Source organism: Erpetoichthys calabaricus, chromosome 1, assembly GCF_900747795.2.
Source record: "Erpetoichthys calabaricus chromosome 1, fErpCal1.3, whole genome shotgun sequence".
Taxonomy (NCBI): Eukaryota; Metazoa; Chordata; class Cladistia; order Polypteriformes; family Polypteridae; genus Erpetoichthys; species Erpetoichthys calabaricus.
In genome coordinates this window covers 332,552,604-332,570,444 of record NC_041394.2, presented here as the reverse complement: position 1 = coordinate 332,570,444, position 17,841 = coordinate 332,552,604, and the positions used below count along the sequence as shown (strand labels likewise).

General features: G+C 39.7%; 1 protein-coding gene across 1 annotated transcript in view; it reads left to right on the top strand.

Annotated features, from left to right (window-relative positions):
* LOC114666580 (zona pellucida sperm-binding protein 3-like) overlaps positions 1-17,841 on the top strand; it is a 515,374-nt gene that overhangs the window by 155,739 nt on the left and 341,794 nt on the right. The window lies entirely within an intron of this gene.

Here is a 17,841-nt window from a genome sequence, read left to right as displayed (position 1 = left end):
GGAGCTGGTGGATGTTAGAGACCTTGCACTCCTCCACCATCCGTTTGATGCCCCACAGATGCCCAATAGGGTTTAGGTTTGGAGATATGCTTGGCCAGTCCAGTACCTTTACCTTCAGTTTCTTTAACAAGGCAGTGGTCGTCTTGGAGGTGTGTTTGGGGTCGTTATCATGTTGGAATACTACCCTGTGGCCCAGTTTATGAAGGGAGGGGATCATGCTCTGCTTCAGTATGTCACTGTACATGTTGGCATTCATGGTTCCCTCAATGAACTGTAGCTCCCCAGTGCCGGCAGCACTCATGCAGCCCCAAACCATGGCACTCCCACCACCATGCTTGACTGTAGGTAAGACACACTTGTCTTTGTACTCCTCACCTGGTTGCCACCACACACACTTGACACCATCTGAACCAAATACGTTTATCTTGGTCTCATCAGACCACAGGACATGGTTCCAGTAATCCATGTCCTTAGTCTTCTTGTCTTCAGCAAACTGTTTGTGGGCTTTCTTGTGCATCATCTTTAGAAGAGGCTTCCTTCTGGGATGACAGCCATGCAGACTAATTTGATGCAGTGTGCGGCGTGAGGTCTGAGCACTGACAGGCTGACCCCCCACCCCTTCAACCTCTGCAGCAATGCGGGCAGCACTCATACGTCTATTTTCAAAAGAAAACCTCTGGATATGACGCTGAGTACGTGCACTCGACTTCTTTGGTCGACCATGGCGAGGCCTGTTCTGAGTGGAACCTGTCCTGTTAAACTGCTGTATGGTCTTGGCCACCGTGCTGCAGCTCAGTTTTAGGGTGTTGGCAATCTTCTTATAGCCTACGCCATCTTTTTTTAACTTTTTTTTTTATTGATTTTATTGAAATCACACAACATTCCATACAAATACATCAATTTTACAAGAATAGGATTGAAAACAAATCAACCCCCACCCCTGAGAAAGAGAGCATAGGCAGCAGAATAAAACTTAAACCGAGTAAAAATACAGTGCATCCGTAAAGTATTCACAGCGCATCACTTTTTCCACATTTTGTTATGTTACAGCCTTATTCCAAAATGGATTAAATTCATTTTTTCCTCAGAATTCTACACACAACACCCCATAATGACAACGTGAAAAAGTTTACTTGAGATTTATTAAAAATAAAAAAATTGAGAAAGCACATGTACATAAGTATTCACAGCCTTTGCCATGAAGCTCAAAATTGAGCTCAGGTGCATCCTGTTTCCCCTGATCATCCTTGAGATGTTTCTGCACCTTAACTGGAGTCCACCTGTGGTAAATTCAGTTGATTGGACATGATTTGGAAAGGCACACACCTGTCTATATAAGGTCCCACAGTTGACAGTTCATGTCAAAGCACAAACTAAGCATGAAGTCAAAGGAATTGTCTGTAGACCTCCGAGACAGGATTGTCTCAAGGCACAAATCTGGGGAAGGTTACAGAAAAATTTCTGCTTCTTTGAAGGTCCCAATGAGCACAGTGACCTCCATCATCCATAAGTGGAAGAAGTTCGAAACCACCAGGACTCTTCCTAGAACTGGCCGGCCATCTAAACTGAGTGATCGGGGGAGAAGGGCCTTAGTCAGGGAGGTGACCAAGAACCTGATGGTCACTCTGTCAGAGCTCCAGATGTCCTCTGTGGAGAGAGGAGAACCTTCCAGAAGGACAACCATCTCTGCAGCAATCCACCAACCAGGCCTGTATGGTAGAGTGGCCAGACGGAAGCCACTCCTTAGTAAAAGGCACATGGCAGCCCACCTGGAGTTTGCCAAAAGGCATCTGAAGGACTCTCAGACCATGAGAGAGAAAATTCTCTGGTCTGATGAGACAAAGATTGAACTCTTTGGTGTGAATGCCAGGCGTCACATTTGGAGGAAACCTGGCACCGCTCATCATCAGGCCAATACCATCCCTACAGTGAAGCATGGTGGTGGCAGCATCATGCTGTGGGGATGTTTTTCAGTGGCAGGGACTGGGAGACTAGTCAGGATAAAGAGAAAGATGACTGCAGAAATGTACAGAGACATCCTGGATGAAAACCTGCTCCAGAGCGCTCTTGACCTCAGACTGGGGCGACGGTTCATCTTTCAGCAGGACAACGACCCTAAGCACACAGCCAAGATATCAAAGGAGTGGCTTCAGGACAACTCTGTGAATGTCCTTGAGTGGCCCAGCCAGAGCCCAGACTTGAATCCGATTGAACATCTCGGGAGAGATCTTAAAATGGCTGTGCACCGACACTTCCCATCCAACCTGATGGAGTTTGAGAGGTGCTGCAAAGAGGAATGGGCGAAACTGGCCAAGGATAGGTGTGCCAAGCTTGTGGCATCATATTCAACAAGACTTGAGGCTGTAATTACTGCCAAAGGGGCATCGACAAAGTATTGAGCAAAGGCTGTGAATACTTATGTACATGTGATTTCTCAGTTTTTTTATTTTTAATAAATTTGCAAAAATCTCAAGTAAACTTTTTTCACATTGTCATTATGGGGTGTTGTGTGCAAAATTCTGAGGAAAAAATTAATTTAATTCATTTTGGAATAAGGCTGTAACATAAAATGTGGAAAAAGTGATGCGCTGTGAATACTTTCTGGATGCACTGTAAGTAAATAGATAAATTAATAAGCGAATATAGATAAATGGAGAAGAAAAAGAAAAAAAAAAGAGAATAGGGAGAGAATGTGCTTCCTCAGTGCTTTAAAAGCTTATTGTAAAATGTTACTTTTCAGATCCTGCCAGGTTTGGAAAAATTTCTGTACAGATCGTTTAAGTGAGAATTTGATTTTTTCCAATTTCAAATAATATACAACATCAGTTACCTACTGACTTAACAGAAGTGAGTTAGGATTCTTCCAGTTGAGCAAAATAAGTCTACGTGCCAATAGTGTAGTAAAGTCAATCACAGTTTGTTTGTCCTTCTCCACTTTAAGCCCCTCAGTGAGCCCACCAGACACAGCTGTTAGTGGATTACAGAGGGATTGGGACACCACGGCTGTCTGAGAGGTATTTAAACATTTTGATCCAGAATGATGTTAATTTGGTGCAGGCCCAGAACATGTGGCCCAGTGAGGCTGGAACTCGATTGCAGCATCGCAGGTTGGATCTTGCCCTGGAAACATTTTGGACAGTTTTAGGCGAGACCGATGAGCTCGATATATAATTTTGAGTTGAATAATTGTATGCTTTGCACATAAGGAGCTCGAGTGAATTCTCTGCACTGCTATCTTCCACTCCTTTTCTGAGATGTTGAGTGAGAGATCCTTTTCCCGCTGTACTCTGGGATCTTTTAAAGGGAGGGACTGTAAAATGGTTTTATATTTTGCCGAAATGCTGTCTAAGTCCTTGAAACTGATGAATATTTTTTCCAGCATAGAGGGAGGTGGGAGATGAGGAAAATCGAGCAGGTTCTGTTTAACTGCCATCTAGTGCTCTGGGGGAGGTAACACTCTGGATAGGTTGGCTCCCATGGTCCTTCGAGCAAGGGTCCCAGCCATCTGTCTATATCCATATCTATACTAATAAAAGGCAAAGCCTTCACTGACTCACTGACTGACTGACTGACTGACTGACTGACTGACTCATCACTAATTCTCCAACTTCCCGTGTAGGTAGAAGGCTGAAATTTGGCAGGCTCATTCCTTACAGCTTACTTACAAAAGTTAGGCAGGTTTCATTTTGAAATTCTACGCGTAATGGTCATAACTGGAACCTGTTTGACTGACTCACTCATCACTAATTTTCCAACTTCCCGTGTAAGTAGAAGGCTGAAATTTGGCAGGCTCATTCCTTACAGCTTACTTACAAAAGTTAGGCAGGTTTCATTTCGAAATTCTACGCGTAATGGTCATAACTGGAACCTGTTTTTTGTCCATATACTCTAATGGAGGAGGCAGAGTCACGTATTGCGTCATCACGTATTACGCCTCCTACGTAATCACGTGAACTGAAAACGAGGAAGAGATTTACAGCACAAGTCAAACGCGGAAACGAAGGTAAATGGCGTTAATTGTTGAGTGTCTTTTAATACTGTGTAAGCATACATATTAACATATGTGCAATTAAACGTGTGCATTTACGGGGTGATTTCTCAGGCTTAAAAGCTCGCCTTTTATTAAAAAGGTAAATGCAAACTCTTTTCATTCTGAAGGGCACAAACCACGTTAGATTTCAGCCGTTAAACGCGCAAAAATGTCAGTACACCAGATAAATAAGCGCAACATATTATCAGTTGTATTGTATGCTTACAATACATATAGAAATGTGTTAATCGTTAACTAATATTATGGGATGGTGTTTTTCGACTCGTGCCTTGATTTAAACGATTGCATGTCTTGGTGGGTTTGCGTAGCTTATTGTCAATATCTTTACACCTCTTTTTAAGACTTAATTTAAAAAGGTTTTCTTTTCTTCTTAATTAAAATTTAAAAGCAATACTTCACCGCTGCGAAGCCCCTCTAGCGCTGACGTCCAAGGTTCGATTACCGTAAGCGAGTGCAGTGAGTGTGTACGCCTGATGAGCCAAGAATAAGGGGGAAAGACGTGTCGCGTACTGTTTGCATTATTTGACAGTAAACTATTTTCATCCATTCTATGATCTGCTTCTCACAACTGAAGGCACCGTGGCTGATGTTACCTGACTTGGTGGCCAACCATAAGCGTTACCTTGTAGGTAACCACCCACTCACTTCACTCCCTTACGGGAATCGAACCTCGGACGTCAGCGCTAGAGGCGAAGCCCCTAAAATTGCGCCACAGCATGTGGTTTGTTTATTTGACAGCATGTAGATCGGGGTAATTACATTCACGGCATTCGTAGTCTGATTCACAATCTGATTGTATGGGTGGTTACCTACCAGGTAACGCTTATGGTTAGCCAGCAAGTGAGCTCGAAGTGATCACTCGAGTGAAGGCAGCTTCACAAAAAAACAAATCCTTAACAAACTGTTATTGGTATATTTTCCCTCAATTTTAAAAGGTTTTCTTTTCTTCTTAATAAAAATTTAAAAGCAGTACTTCGCCGGTGCGAAGCGCGGGGATTTGAGCGACTGACGCATACAGACATATTCATGAGTGCAGGTACTTCAGAAAGAAAGCACCGTGTAAACCTAAACTTTAAATTAAGTTCATAGACCTACAAAAGGTTGCCATTGATTTGAGGCAAGATTGCTTTTCTCATGTACAACTATACGTTGCATTCTTAACAGTAAGCTTGCACAGCTTGGTCATATTACAACCTGAGTGCTGAACTGACAACGTCGTATACAAACAGAACTATAACAATTGTAATAAACAAACAAAAAAAAAAAGCGAAGAACCCTTGGATTTAATAAAAAGGCTCCTTCCTTGGCGAAGCAACGAAAAAGGAAGACCTTATATGGCGTTCGTTTATAAAACAGCGGAAAAGCTGTGTTAAGGCTGCTTCACAAAAAAACAGATCCTTAACAAATTGCTATTGGGATATTTTCCCTCAATTTAAAAAGCTTTTCTTCTTAATAAAAATTTAAAAGCAGTACTTCGTGGGGATTTATATATATATATATATATATATATATATATATATATATATATTATATATATATATAGATGTATATAGAGATTTAGATATATATAGATATACATATATATATATATATATATATATATATATATATATATATATATAGATATGTATGTAAGTCTATATATATATATATATATATATATATATATGTATGTAAGTCTATATATATATATATATATGTATGTAAGTCTATATATATATATATATATATATATATATATATATATATGTAAGCTTATAAGTACTGCCTTACTTCTCTTTAAGAAAGGAAGATGTAATGATACTTGATTTAAATGATTCCATGTCTTGGTGGGTTTGCGTAGCTTATTGTCAATATCTTTACACCTGTTTTTAAGACTTATTGACTGAAATGGGCTTTCACGAAAAAAGTTAGGGCTTTGCTACAGGATACACCCTCCACAAGTTAAGCAAGTAAAAATAAAAGTGTATATTTCTGTTTTATTTAAACCTTTTAAGTTCGTATGCATAGCCCCATTTGGCTGTTTTAGTTTTTTTTTTTTCTTTCTTCAGTAATATTAAATCTCCTTAAAGAAAAAGAACATATGCATTTTACTTTTTTTGTATCTCTTTAGTAATATTTTAGTGTAAAAGGATAACCAGTATTTAAACCTTTTATGTTACTTTATAAAGTTATTTTACACAATGTTGAAAAATTAATAAGAAAGCTACATATTTTGGCAGCTGCTGCTTTAATTTTCAATGAAATGAAAAAAGCTCTCCAAGAGAAAACGTCAATAAAGAAGAAACAGTTTGCACTATCTAAAAAGGAGAAACCCTCATTTATAAAGGTTTGCTGCAGATGACTTGACTGAAAATAAATGAATAGTTCCTATGTGTATAATACATATTTATCTATTTGACTTATGCCTTTATTCCAGCAACTTACAACATCTGAGGTACAATTTGTTACATTACTTTTGTTTTTTGCAGCACAGGCAGGTGAAGTGACTTCCTTAGGGTCACACAGTGGTGTCACTACCAGGATTTGAACTGACAAGCTCCGGGTTTGCTGAAATATTACTGAAGAAAGAAAAAAAAAGAAAACGGGCAAATAGGGCTATGCATACAAATGTCCATCCATCCATTATCCAACCCGCTATATCCTAAATACAGGAGCCAATAAGTAGATATGTATATATACAGTATATATAAATATATATATTTATATATGTGAATGTATGTATATATGTATGTATATATGTATGTCTATATTTATATGTATATGTAGATATGTAAATTTGTATATATATATATATATATATATATATATATATATATATATATATATATATGTATATGTGGATGTGTATATGTATATACAGTAATCCCTCCTCCATCGCGGCGGTTGCATTCCAGAGCCACCCGCGAAATAAGAAAATCCGTGAAGTAGAAACCATATGTTTATATGGTTATTTTTATATTGTCATGCTTGGGTCACAGATTTGCACAGAAACACAGGAGGTTGTAGAGAGACAGGAACGTTATTCAAACACTGCAAACAAACATTTGTCTCTTTTTCAAAAGTTTAAACTGTGCTCCATGACAAGACAGAGATGACAGTTCCGTCTCACAATTAAAAGAATGCAAACATATCTTCCTCTTCAAAGGAGTGCGCGTCAGGAGCAGAGAATGTCAGAGAGACAGAGAGAGAAAAGCAAACAAATCAATAGGGCTGTTTGGCTTTTAAGTATGCGAAGCACCGCGGCACAAAGCTGTTGAAGGCGGCAGCTCACACCCCCTCCTCAGGAGCAGACAAAGAGAGACAGAGACAGAGTTTGTTTTTCAATCAAAAATCAATACGTGCCCTTCGAGCTTTTAAGTATGCGAAGCACCGTGCAGCATGTCGCTTCAGGAAGCAGCTGCACAGAAGGTAGCAACGTGAAGATAATCTTTCAGCATTTTTACACGAGCGTCCGTATCGTCTAGGTTTGTGAACAGCCCCCCTGCTCAATCCCCCTACGTCAGGATCAGAGAAAGTCAGCGCAAGAGAGAGAGAGAGAAAAGTAAGCTGGGTAGCTTCTCAGTCACCTGCCAATAGCATCCCTTGTATGAAATCAACTGGGCAAACCAACTGAGGAAGCATGTACCAGAAATTAAAAGACCCATTGTCCGCAGAAATCCGCGATATATATTTAAATATGCTTACATATAAAATCCGCGATGGAGTGAAGCCGCGAAAGGCGAAGCGCGATATAGCGAGGGATTACTGTATATGTATATGTAGATATGTGTATATCTAGATATGTATATATATGTATATATGTTTATGTATATATATATGTTTACATAACCTCTTTAACACACTACTTCTCCGCTGCGAAGCGTGGGTATTTTGCTAGTATATACATATCTTTCATCTCCAGATCCTTTGCTTAATTCATTCTGTCTGCCAGAACAACACCATTGTTAGGTCTGTCTCTCCCTGCATCTTCTCTTTCACTTTTGAATTTAGAATGTCTTACTCTTTGATCCCTTATCATGGAGTCTTGTAACTCTCTAACATCACACAAATTAGCCTTTGTTTCAGGGCAGTTAAGACAGTATTGATAATCCCACCCTGCCATTGAGTACGAGTGTGAAGGACATACCTTTTGTATGCAGCTTCTAGGAGGGCATCAACTTGGAAAAGGAATACACCAGCCATGGTTCATTGGAGGAAAGGGACATCCTAAAAATCAAACTCTCTCCCCACACAAGTCTTAATCAATTAATATAGTTTTAATACTGGTCATAATAAAACATAATTACAATCTCAAAAATAAAAAAACTGTTTAGCTCCTAATAAAAGAGTATAGTCAATAATTATAACAAATTTGACCATACATATATATGGGTTATCTCACCAACCCCCGGTTTGGTTAACTGGAAATACAAATTAAAGAAATTGTTATTTTCATGGTAATTGTGACATATGCATTTTTTTTTTACTTTTACTTTAAAACGTCAGTTAAAACAATATTTGGAATTAACTTTTCTTTGAGATCGCATTGAATTTTGATTCCGTGTTTGGACTTACATCGTGACAACGCAACGTATAACTGCCCGTGAGTGAATATCGTTCCTTTCTCTGTAATATTCAAATGTTTGTCCCTGTGATTTGTAAATTGTCATAGTAAAAGCTATTCTAATGCAAAACTGTAAACGTTTTAATACGAATGGCACATCAAGATCTCCTTTGGTGTCTAATGTTATCCCCTGAAGATGTACTACATTACCTTTCTTGTTGCCTGTTCAAATTTTACATGTCAGAATTGTTCGACCAATTTTGAATATACAACTAATCTTGTCCTGTTGCCCATCACTCAGACATTAATTACACAATAACATTACGATACAGCCTTCTTTCTACAGTAATTTGGCCGGTGGAAGACTGGACGGTGTTAATGGTTGTAGATATTCTACGTGATATTGTAAGTTGATGTTTTCATCTTCTGCAGCATCACCACCAACTGTTTCAGCACAGTCCATTGATACGCATTTAACCAATTTGCTGTGTTAACCGACTGAAATTTTTGGCGTAAATTCGTTTGACTTCATCATTTCTCGCTGCCATATTTAGATGAATGGGTGATTCTAAACTGGATCTCCGTAAGTGTGTGTGTTCATAAGTAAGCCCTTTAAGGCAGGCATGTCAGACTCACTACCACTGGTGGGTATGAGGGGCCAAACAGGCCAAAAATCATATATTTTTGTACGTAAAGTATTGGTTTACGCATGAACATTATTGGTTTATGGATGATTACTATCGGTTTGCGTGCATACTTAATTGGTTTGCGTGCGAACAATACTGGTTTCATTCATATGAACCATATTGGTTCGTGTCCGTATATTATCGGTTTGTGCGTGAACTATATCCGTTTGTATATGCATAGCACTGGTTTGCATATGAACTATATTGAATTGAACTTTATTACTGGTTCACGTGCGTTTGCTATCGGTTTGTGAGGGAATTGCATTGGTTTGCGTGCGTATGCAATCGGTTTGCGTATCAACTATATTGGTTTGTGTTCGTATACTACTGGTTTGCTTACGTATAGCACTGGTTTTTCATATGCACTATACTGGTTTCATGTGGGTAATATATCGGTTTCGCATATGAACGCTATTGGTTTTGTGTATGTACTACATTGAGTCCTTGTCAGTCTTCTACCGGTTTTATGTGTGCGTACTATGCCGGCTTTGTGAAAGTAACATGCTGGATTTATGTGTGCACTATATCGGTTTTGCGTATGAAACATACTGGTTTGCGAACGCACACTATTGGAATGTTGTGTATGAACTATATCGGTTCTGCGTGCGAACTATATTGGTTGTTCACGTGATCTTCAGTGGAAATGGGCGGGGCAAGAAACAGGAACTCGAGGGCCGGTAGTGTCATGGAGCGTGTAGAGAAGCTGACTGGAGACGGATCTGGGCTTACTTAAACAGTGCAGTATTTTTTTCCACACGATAGGTTTGGGAAAGGACTTGGTGGTAATTATTACTATTTAATAGAATCAGCCATTGAGTGTGTAATGAACACAAAGCTGAAGTTAAGTACGTATTTGGTCGTCTTTTTATTCACTTCCAGCTACATGCTCGCTTGCAACCCGCGACTGTACTTTTTCACACAGCTTTTGCAAACTAGGTACTTATTCTAAAGGCAAAATATTCTACATTTACGACTGACGCCTTTATCCAGTATAACATTTAGTTACTACTGGTTACATTTCTGATGCCCAGCGATCCCGCACCGTGCCGCCTAGACAGGTGAAGTGACATGCTCATGGTCACACAGTGTCACTATCAGGACTTGAACAGACAAATGTAGGGTTTAGAGGACAAAGCCCTAACCACAATACCCCACTGCTTGCACATCTGCAACGTGCATATTATTTGACATGATATGATCGTGTCCATTCTTTGAAAAGCTAAATGTTCCATATTTAGGACCAGTATATGTGAGTTACATCATATTGGACCACCTTACCTTTCACAGTTTTGTGACAAGGCATATGGGTTTTTTAAGATGCAGCCGATTTTTGCCCTGCCAGGTACGAGTACCTGCGTATTTCCACTCCAATATCTGATAAATAGGATTTACTGTGCTATCATGGGCACTGTAAAGTGTTAAATCACGTTCAGCCACCTTAATTTTCACAGTTTTGTGACAAGACAGATTCCTTTATTAAATTAAAGTTGTGTTTAACATTTTTGACCTGTGCAGAACCAAAATGTGGAATATTTATTTTTTCAAATAATTGATCAGTTTGTAATGATTCTGATTAATGTACATGCTGTAGAATATTTTGCAATGCTGTTAGAATAAGAAGCTGGTGTGCAAAAGCTGTATGAATAAGTAGCTGACTGCAAGCATATACTGGATGTAGCTAGGATTGAATAAAAAGCCAGCAGAATGTGCACCTCACGTCAGCCCCGTGAATATTTCAGAATTACGGGAAAATACTGTTAAAAATAATAACCACCAAGCCCTTTCAGAAACAAACAGTGACATGCAAAAGTATTCAATCACTTTAAAAGTCATCCTAATTTTCTGTATGACAAAAGATTTTTCCACGTTTATTCATTCTTTTTAATGTGAACTCTTGTGCTGTAACAATACATTTCTAAATAAACCATTTTCTGTAGATATTTAACTGAAGAAGAAAAACTCCAAAGTTGATGTTTGCATTAAGTATTCAAGCCCAACACATTCATACTTTGTCAAGAACCCTTTTGCTGCCGTAACAGCTTTCGTTCTTTTGTAAGTGGGCCCCAGTTCTGCACACTGCTCAGGAGTGATTCTGCCCCTTTCTTCTTGGCAGGATTTCTAGAGACCCTCTATGTCGGTGAGATGGCACCTCTGAACAGCAGTTTTCAAACAGTGCCACAGATTCTCAACAGGGTTAAGCTTAGGGCTTTGACTTGGCCACTCCAAAACATTCACCTTTCTGTTTTTGAGCTATCCCAGTGTCACATTGTCCTAATGCTTAAGGTCATTATCATGTTGAAAAATGAATCTTCTCCTGAGCTTTCATAGCAGAATGGAACAAGTTCTCTTGCAAAATTGTGCAGTATATGTGTCCATCCATTGTCCCTTCAACTCTGACAAGATTCTCAGACCCAGCACATGAAAAACATCCCCATAGCATGAGACTGCCACCACCATATTCCACTGTAGGAATGTTGTTTCTTGAGGCCTGGGCAATGTTAGTGTTACACTTCACATACCTCTTACGTCTGTCCAAAAACTTCTATTTTGGTCTCATATGACCATAAAACCTTCTCCCACATTTTAACTGGGTCTTTCTCATGCTTTGTGGCAAACGCCGTACATTGTTTTATGTGGACCTTCTTAAGGAATGGCTTCTTTCATGCTACCCTCCCATAGAAGCCTGTTTTATGGAGAACTCTTGAAATTGTGGACCCCAGCACCTTTACTCCAGCTAAAGATCATCGCAGACGTCTGAGAGTGACAGTTGGATTTCTAGTCGCCTCTCTCACCAGTTGATGTCTCACTCTGATGTTGAGTTTTGAGGGACAGCCTGTTCTAGTCAGAGTCTGTGTACTTTGATGAACCTTCCACTTTCTGGTGATGAATGCAACAGTGCGCAATGGGACATTCAAACTCTTTTGATATTTTTATAGTCATTCCCAGTCTTGTGCATTTCAATAACTTTGTTTCTCACATCAGTAGAATGCTTCTTTGTTTTCATTTTTGCAGTGACTGTCCACCAAAGATTACGGCCCTTACAAAGGGGGCTGTTTATATCCAGAGAGACAGAAAGGACTCACAAGTAGCACCTCATCATGTTTAATTATGACTGTTAAATGACTGTCACCTTTGTAATTAATTTGTCATTGGTGTAATGATGGAGCTTCCAAAGCACAGAGGTTTAAATACCTATGCAAACATTAACTTTGGAGTTTTTCTTCTTCAGTTAAACGTCTACAGAAAATGGTTTATTTTGTCTTTGGAAATGTTTTGTCACAGCATAAGAAAAATACTGAATGAATAAATGTGTATACATCTTTTGTCTTGCAGAAAATTATGACTTTCAAGGGGATTGAATACTTTTGTATGCCACTTAATGTTTGTGAAAGGGCTTGGTGATGATTAGCGTTTAACATCTGAAATGATCACGGGACTTAAGTTAGGTACACATTCAGGTGGCTTTTAATTCACTCCTAGCTACACATATGCTTGTAGTCAGCTACTTATTCACAAACCAGCTTCTTCTTCAATGTTAAGTGCATGGTAAAATATTATACAGCGTGTACATTAATCTGCAAACTGATACATTATTTGAAAGAATAAATATCACAGATTTAGCTCTTGAACGGGTTGAAAATGTTACAGTCAACTTTAACAAAGGAATCTGTCCTGGACAAGATTATATTATGTCAAATAATATACACATTGCAGATGTGCAAGCATTGGGGCATTGTGGTAAGGGCTTTGCCCTCTAAATCCTACATTTCTCGGTTACAGTCCTGATAGTGACACTGTGTGACCATGAGCATGTCACTTCACCTGAATAGGCGGCACGGTGCGGGATCGCTGGGCATAAGAAATGTAACCAGTAGTAACTAAATGTTATACTGGATAAAGGCGTCAGTCGTAAATGTAGAATATTTTGCCTTTAGAATAAGTAACTAGCTTGCAAAAGCTGTGTGAAAAAGTACAGTCGCGGGTTGCAAGCGAGCATGTAGCTGGAAGCGAATAAAAAGACGACCAAATACGTACTTAACTTCAGCTTTGTGTTCATTACACACTCAATGGCAGATTCTATTAAATAGTAATAATTACCACCAAGTCCTTTCCCAAACCTATTGTGTGGAAAAAAATACTGCACTGTTTAAAGTAAACCCAGATCTGTCTCCTGTCAGCTTCTCTACACGCTCCATGACACTACCGGCCCCTGAGTTCCTGTTTCTTGCCCCGCCCATTTTCACTGAAGATCACGTGAACAACCAATATAGTTCGTACGCAGAACTGATATAGTTCATACACAGAGTTGCAATAGTGTTCGTTCACAAACCAGTATGTTTCGTACGAGAAACCGATATGGAACACACATACAACCAATAGAGTTCAAGCGCAAAACCGATATGTTACCCACATGAAACCAGTATAAGACGTGCATGAAACCAATATAGTGCATACACAAATCCATCGTTAGACCGGCACAGAACGCAAGCCAATATAGTTCATACGCAAACCGATAACATACAACCGAAAACCAATGCAGTTCACTCACAAACCAATAACAAACGTACTGGAACCACTGATATACACACGCGAATCAATATAGTTCATATGCAAACCAGTGCTATGCATATACAAACGGATATAGTTCACGCACAAACCGATAATATACGGACACGAACCAATATAGTTCATATGAATGAAACCAGTATTATACGCACGCAAACCAATTAAGTATGCACGCAAACCGATAGTAAATATTCATAAACCAATAGTGTTGATACGTAAACCAATAGATTACACACAGAAATATATGATTTATGGCCTGTTTGGCCCCTCATAGGTGGGCCGCTTCGACTGCCATACGTGCGTCAGCGGGCCGCACTGTAACAAAAACTATTATACAAAGTTACTGTAGCTTTCTTTCTAATACTGAAAAGTCTCCTAGCTAGGTCCTTATATTACTATATTATATTCATTGCTTATATAGGAGCCTTACAGTGTGAGATTTATTTCTTTTGTCCCGACACTTGGCATCTCTTGTTAGTAACCAGTTCGTCAATATCAGGCTTGAAATCTTGTGCAGCTGCAACTTTTATGAGGGATGAAAGGTGCTCGACGGTAAGTCTTGAGCGATGTGGGGTTTTGGTAGCTTTCATTAACGAAAACAATTGCTCACAAAGGTAAGTGCTTCTGAACATTGACAGTACTCTCGATGCCAACTTACGGATCTGCACATACGAGGGTGGCAGGTAAGCATACAAGCCTGGCACACCAACTTCGTTGTATTTTGCCTTCAGAACAGAATCTGACTGCACTTCAGTCAATTCCATTTGGATATTCTCAGGCGCATTCTCAACGTTGTAAGAGAACAGCGCAATGCCCTGTTTGTGTGAACTGAAATCACGAAAACGCTCACTGAATTCATTGCTCAGTAATTCAAGTTGGAAAACAAATCCTCCAAAAATCAAATTTTACTTTACTAAGTTTACATGAAAGTTTATATTGTAAAATAAGCCGATATGCAAAAAGCCCCCTGACCTACACTAATTTTACAAACTCAAAATCACAAAAATTTGTTAATAAACAACTCACCAACTTCTCGCGTCCACTTCAGATCTTCAGCTGTAGTCTGCACTAACTGTTCGTTACAATACTAGCACAAAATTACATGAAACTAGCGCAAAAAAAACGTGAAAATATGCGAGCTATTACTACACGTGATAGTCAGTTCTGCCCAGTGGCGGCTCTAGGCTCGTGGCGGCCCTGGGCAGAGAAAGAATCGGTGTACCTTCGCCCGTCCGTTGCGGACACTGCATAGCCGCCTCGTGCTCATGACACGCTTCCATATGCGCATGTCCGTAACTTGAAAACCAAGTGGCGGCCCGTGATATTCTCATTATGGCAGAACGTTATAATGCTACATATAGCTTACTGCTCCGACTCGAGCGACATTAGTAAATACAGCGTACTAATTAACAAGAAACGCAATGTTTTTCAGCCACATTGCCGTCAGCTGTGTCGTTATTTTCTCTTTCTGTTTTATATTCAATAATATATTGGCTTGATGGCCCTGTGCAGGTGCACAGTTTGCACATGCCTAAGGCCACCCCTGCCGCAGCCTAGCACTTCAGTTGCGACGTTGCGGCTCATTAACTTTGGTCAAGGCTCGTGGCTATACTAGCAGATGACGTTTCCGGTACCGTAATGCCATGGGAAAACGCGCTTTTGTCAGAAGGCAGAAGTAAGAAAAATCAGTAATCAATCACAAACGATTGTAATCATTTTGTACAAGTTCAGTGCTAACTAGGATCTGTCATGCGGGTCGCACAGATTTCTGTTGCGGGCCGCGTGTTTGACATGCCTGCTTTAATGGATTGGTGTCTGTCCAGGTTAGGTGCCGGAATACACCTGATGACTGTGGTCTTGTGTTTGAAATTAGTTGTAAGTAGGGCGTGACTTGAAAGAAACTCCTGGTAAAAGTCTGCGTCTCGTGGGACTTCCTTCCAAAAAGTCTCTTCAAAAAGTCACATCTCGTCGCAGGATTAGTCTTGTCTCACCCCAAGATTTTTTTTTATTATAATAGATATATAAATACAGTGGGTATAGAAAAGAATCCTTGATTTTTTTTTTGCTTTCCAGACTTAAATGAAAACACACATAAAAAATATTTCTTCCCAGAAGAAAGCCAAAGAGGCTTCTACAAAGTAGTGAATTAAGTTTTTGAATTCTTATTTGAATGACAGAATTTAATATTTGAATTTTAAACAATCATGCAAACTCTTATAAAAAATGAGTTTTCACTTTGACATTATGGGTTATTGAGTGTAGGTCGAAGGGCACAAATGACAAATGTATGCATTTAAAATTAAATCTAAAACACCAAGTGTGCAGAACGTAAAAGGGTTTGAAAAGTTTTTGTATCCTCTGCAGTTTATTTTGTACTCTTTTGGGTGAGTATTTGTGACTTTTTTCATTTCTAGGTGAATATTAGGGACAATCTCTTGTGCTCTCTGGGCACAGCAGTTTGTAACTTCTCTGTTACTCCTCCCGTGATGCCATCCTTTACTTTAAAAGTAGACAAAATTTCTCTTTCTTGCTATAATTTGACAGGGACTTATAAAAGTCATTATCAAAATGTGAACTGTCCTGTATGTCTGCTTACTTTTGAAATGATTCTCTTCTATAGCCCCTCTGACCCAATCAGAACAGCGTTATGACATTGTGTGGCCCTGGAGCCTGCGTTTGAAAGCAAATAATTGACCACATTCACAACAACAGTAGAGCTGGTCTCGGGGTTAATTGCTCAAGCCTGGCTCAGGACAGGAATGAACTTCACTCTGAGTCATGAAACACGAGACATTGGCTTCCAGGGCTCATTGTAGCACCTGCATTGTTCTTAGCGCTGCTGCTTTTGTGCAACTCATATGCTGTTCTAGAGATCAGTAGGGTGGCAATGTAGGCCTGGAGACCTCTATGGTGAGTCCTGCACTTACCACAATTTCAGTGCTTTTGTTCCACACTTTGCTTATTTCCAATTGGACTGCTTGGTATTTAATATTCTTTTTTTTTTCTCATTTTCTCCTTTCAAAGCATTAAATAATCACTTGTGTGACTGATGAGCAAAATCTGGAGAATTGTAGTTGAGTGTTCTTCAGTAGTAATTCTGTTCCAGTGTCCTAATGTCGAGTCTAAATGTCCATGGATGGCATTTATAAATTCTTTTACTAGGCACGGCTGAACTTCTAGATGCCAGTTGCTGGAGCTGCACAGTTGCAGGTTTTTTACAGGAAGCAAGTGACTATTTGGGAGTTTGGTTGATTTCGACTGCTGATACTGAATTATGACCAAGGTTTTTGAGGTTGGCGCTTAGTGAATTTAACACCAGACAGAGAATACTTGTGACAATTCGTCTCTTTGGCATATTCCTTTTTTTTTTTAACATTTGTTTTGGATGGAGTTACAAGGTTGCTTGCCAGTGATGCATGGTCATTGAGATGAAGTGTATGAGAGTAGGATGGATTTTAGGTAGTTTCCATGGCAGGGATGGGCAATGTCGGTCCTGAAGAGCCGCAGTAGCTGCAGGATTTTTATTCCAACCCAGTTTCTGGTAGCATGGATTGTGGACTATCTTAAAGACAGACCTCAGTATGTGCGTCTCGGCAACTGCATGTCTGACATTGTGGTCAGCAACACAGGAGTGCCACAAGGGACTGTACTTTCTCCGGTCCTGTTCAGCCTATATACATCGGACTTCCAATACAACTCGGAGTCCTGCCATGTGCAAAAGTTCGCTGATGACACTGCTATCGTGGGCTGCATCAGGAATGGGCTGGAGGAGGAGTATAGGGACCTAATCAATGACTTGGTTAAATGGTGCGACTCAAACCACCTACACCTGAACACCAGCAAAACCAAAGAGCTGGTGGTGGATTTTAGGAGGCCCAGACCCCTCATAGACCCAGTGATCATCAAAGGTGACTGTGTGCAGAGGGTGCAGACCTATAAATATCTGGGAGTGCAGCTGGATGATAAATTAGACTGGACTGCCAATACTGATG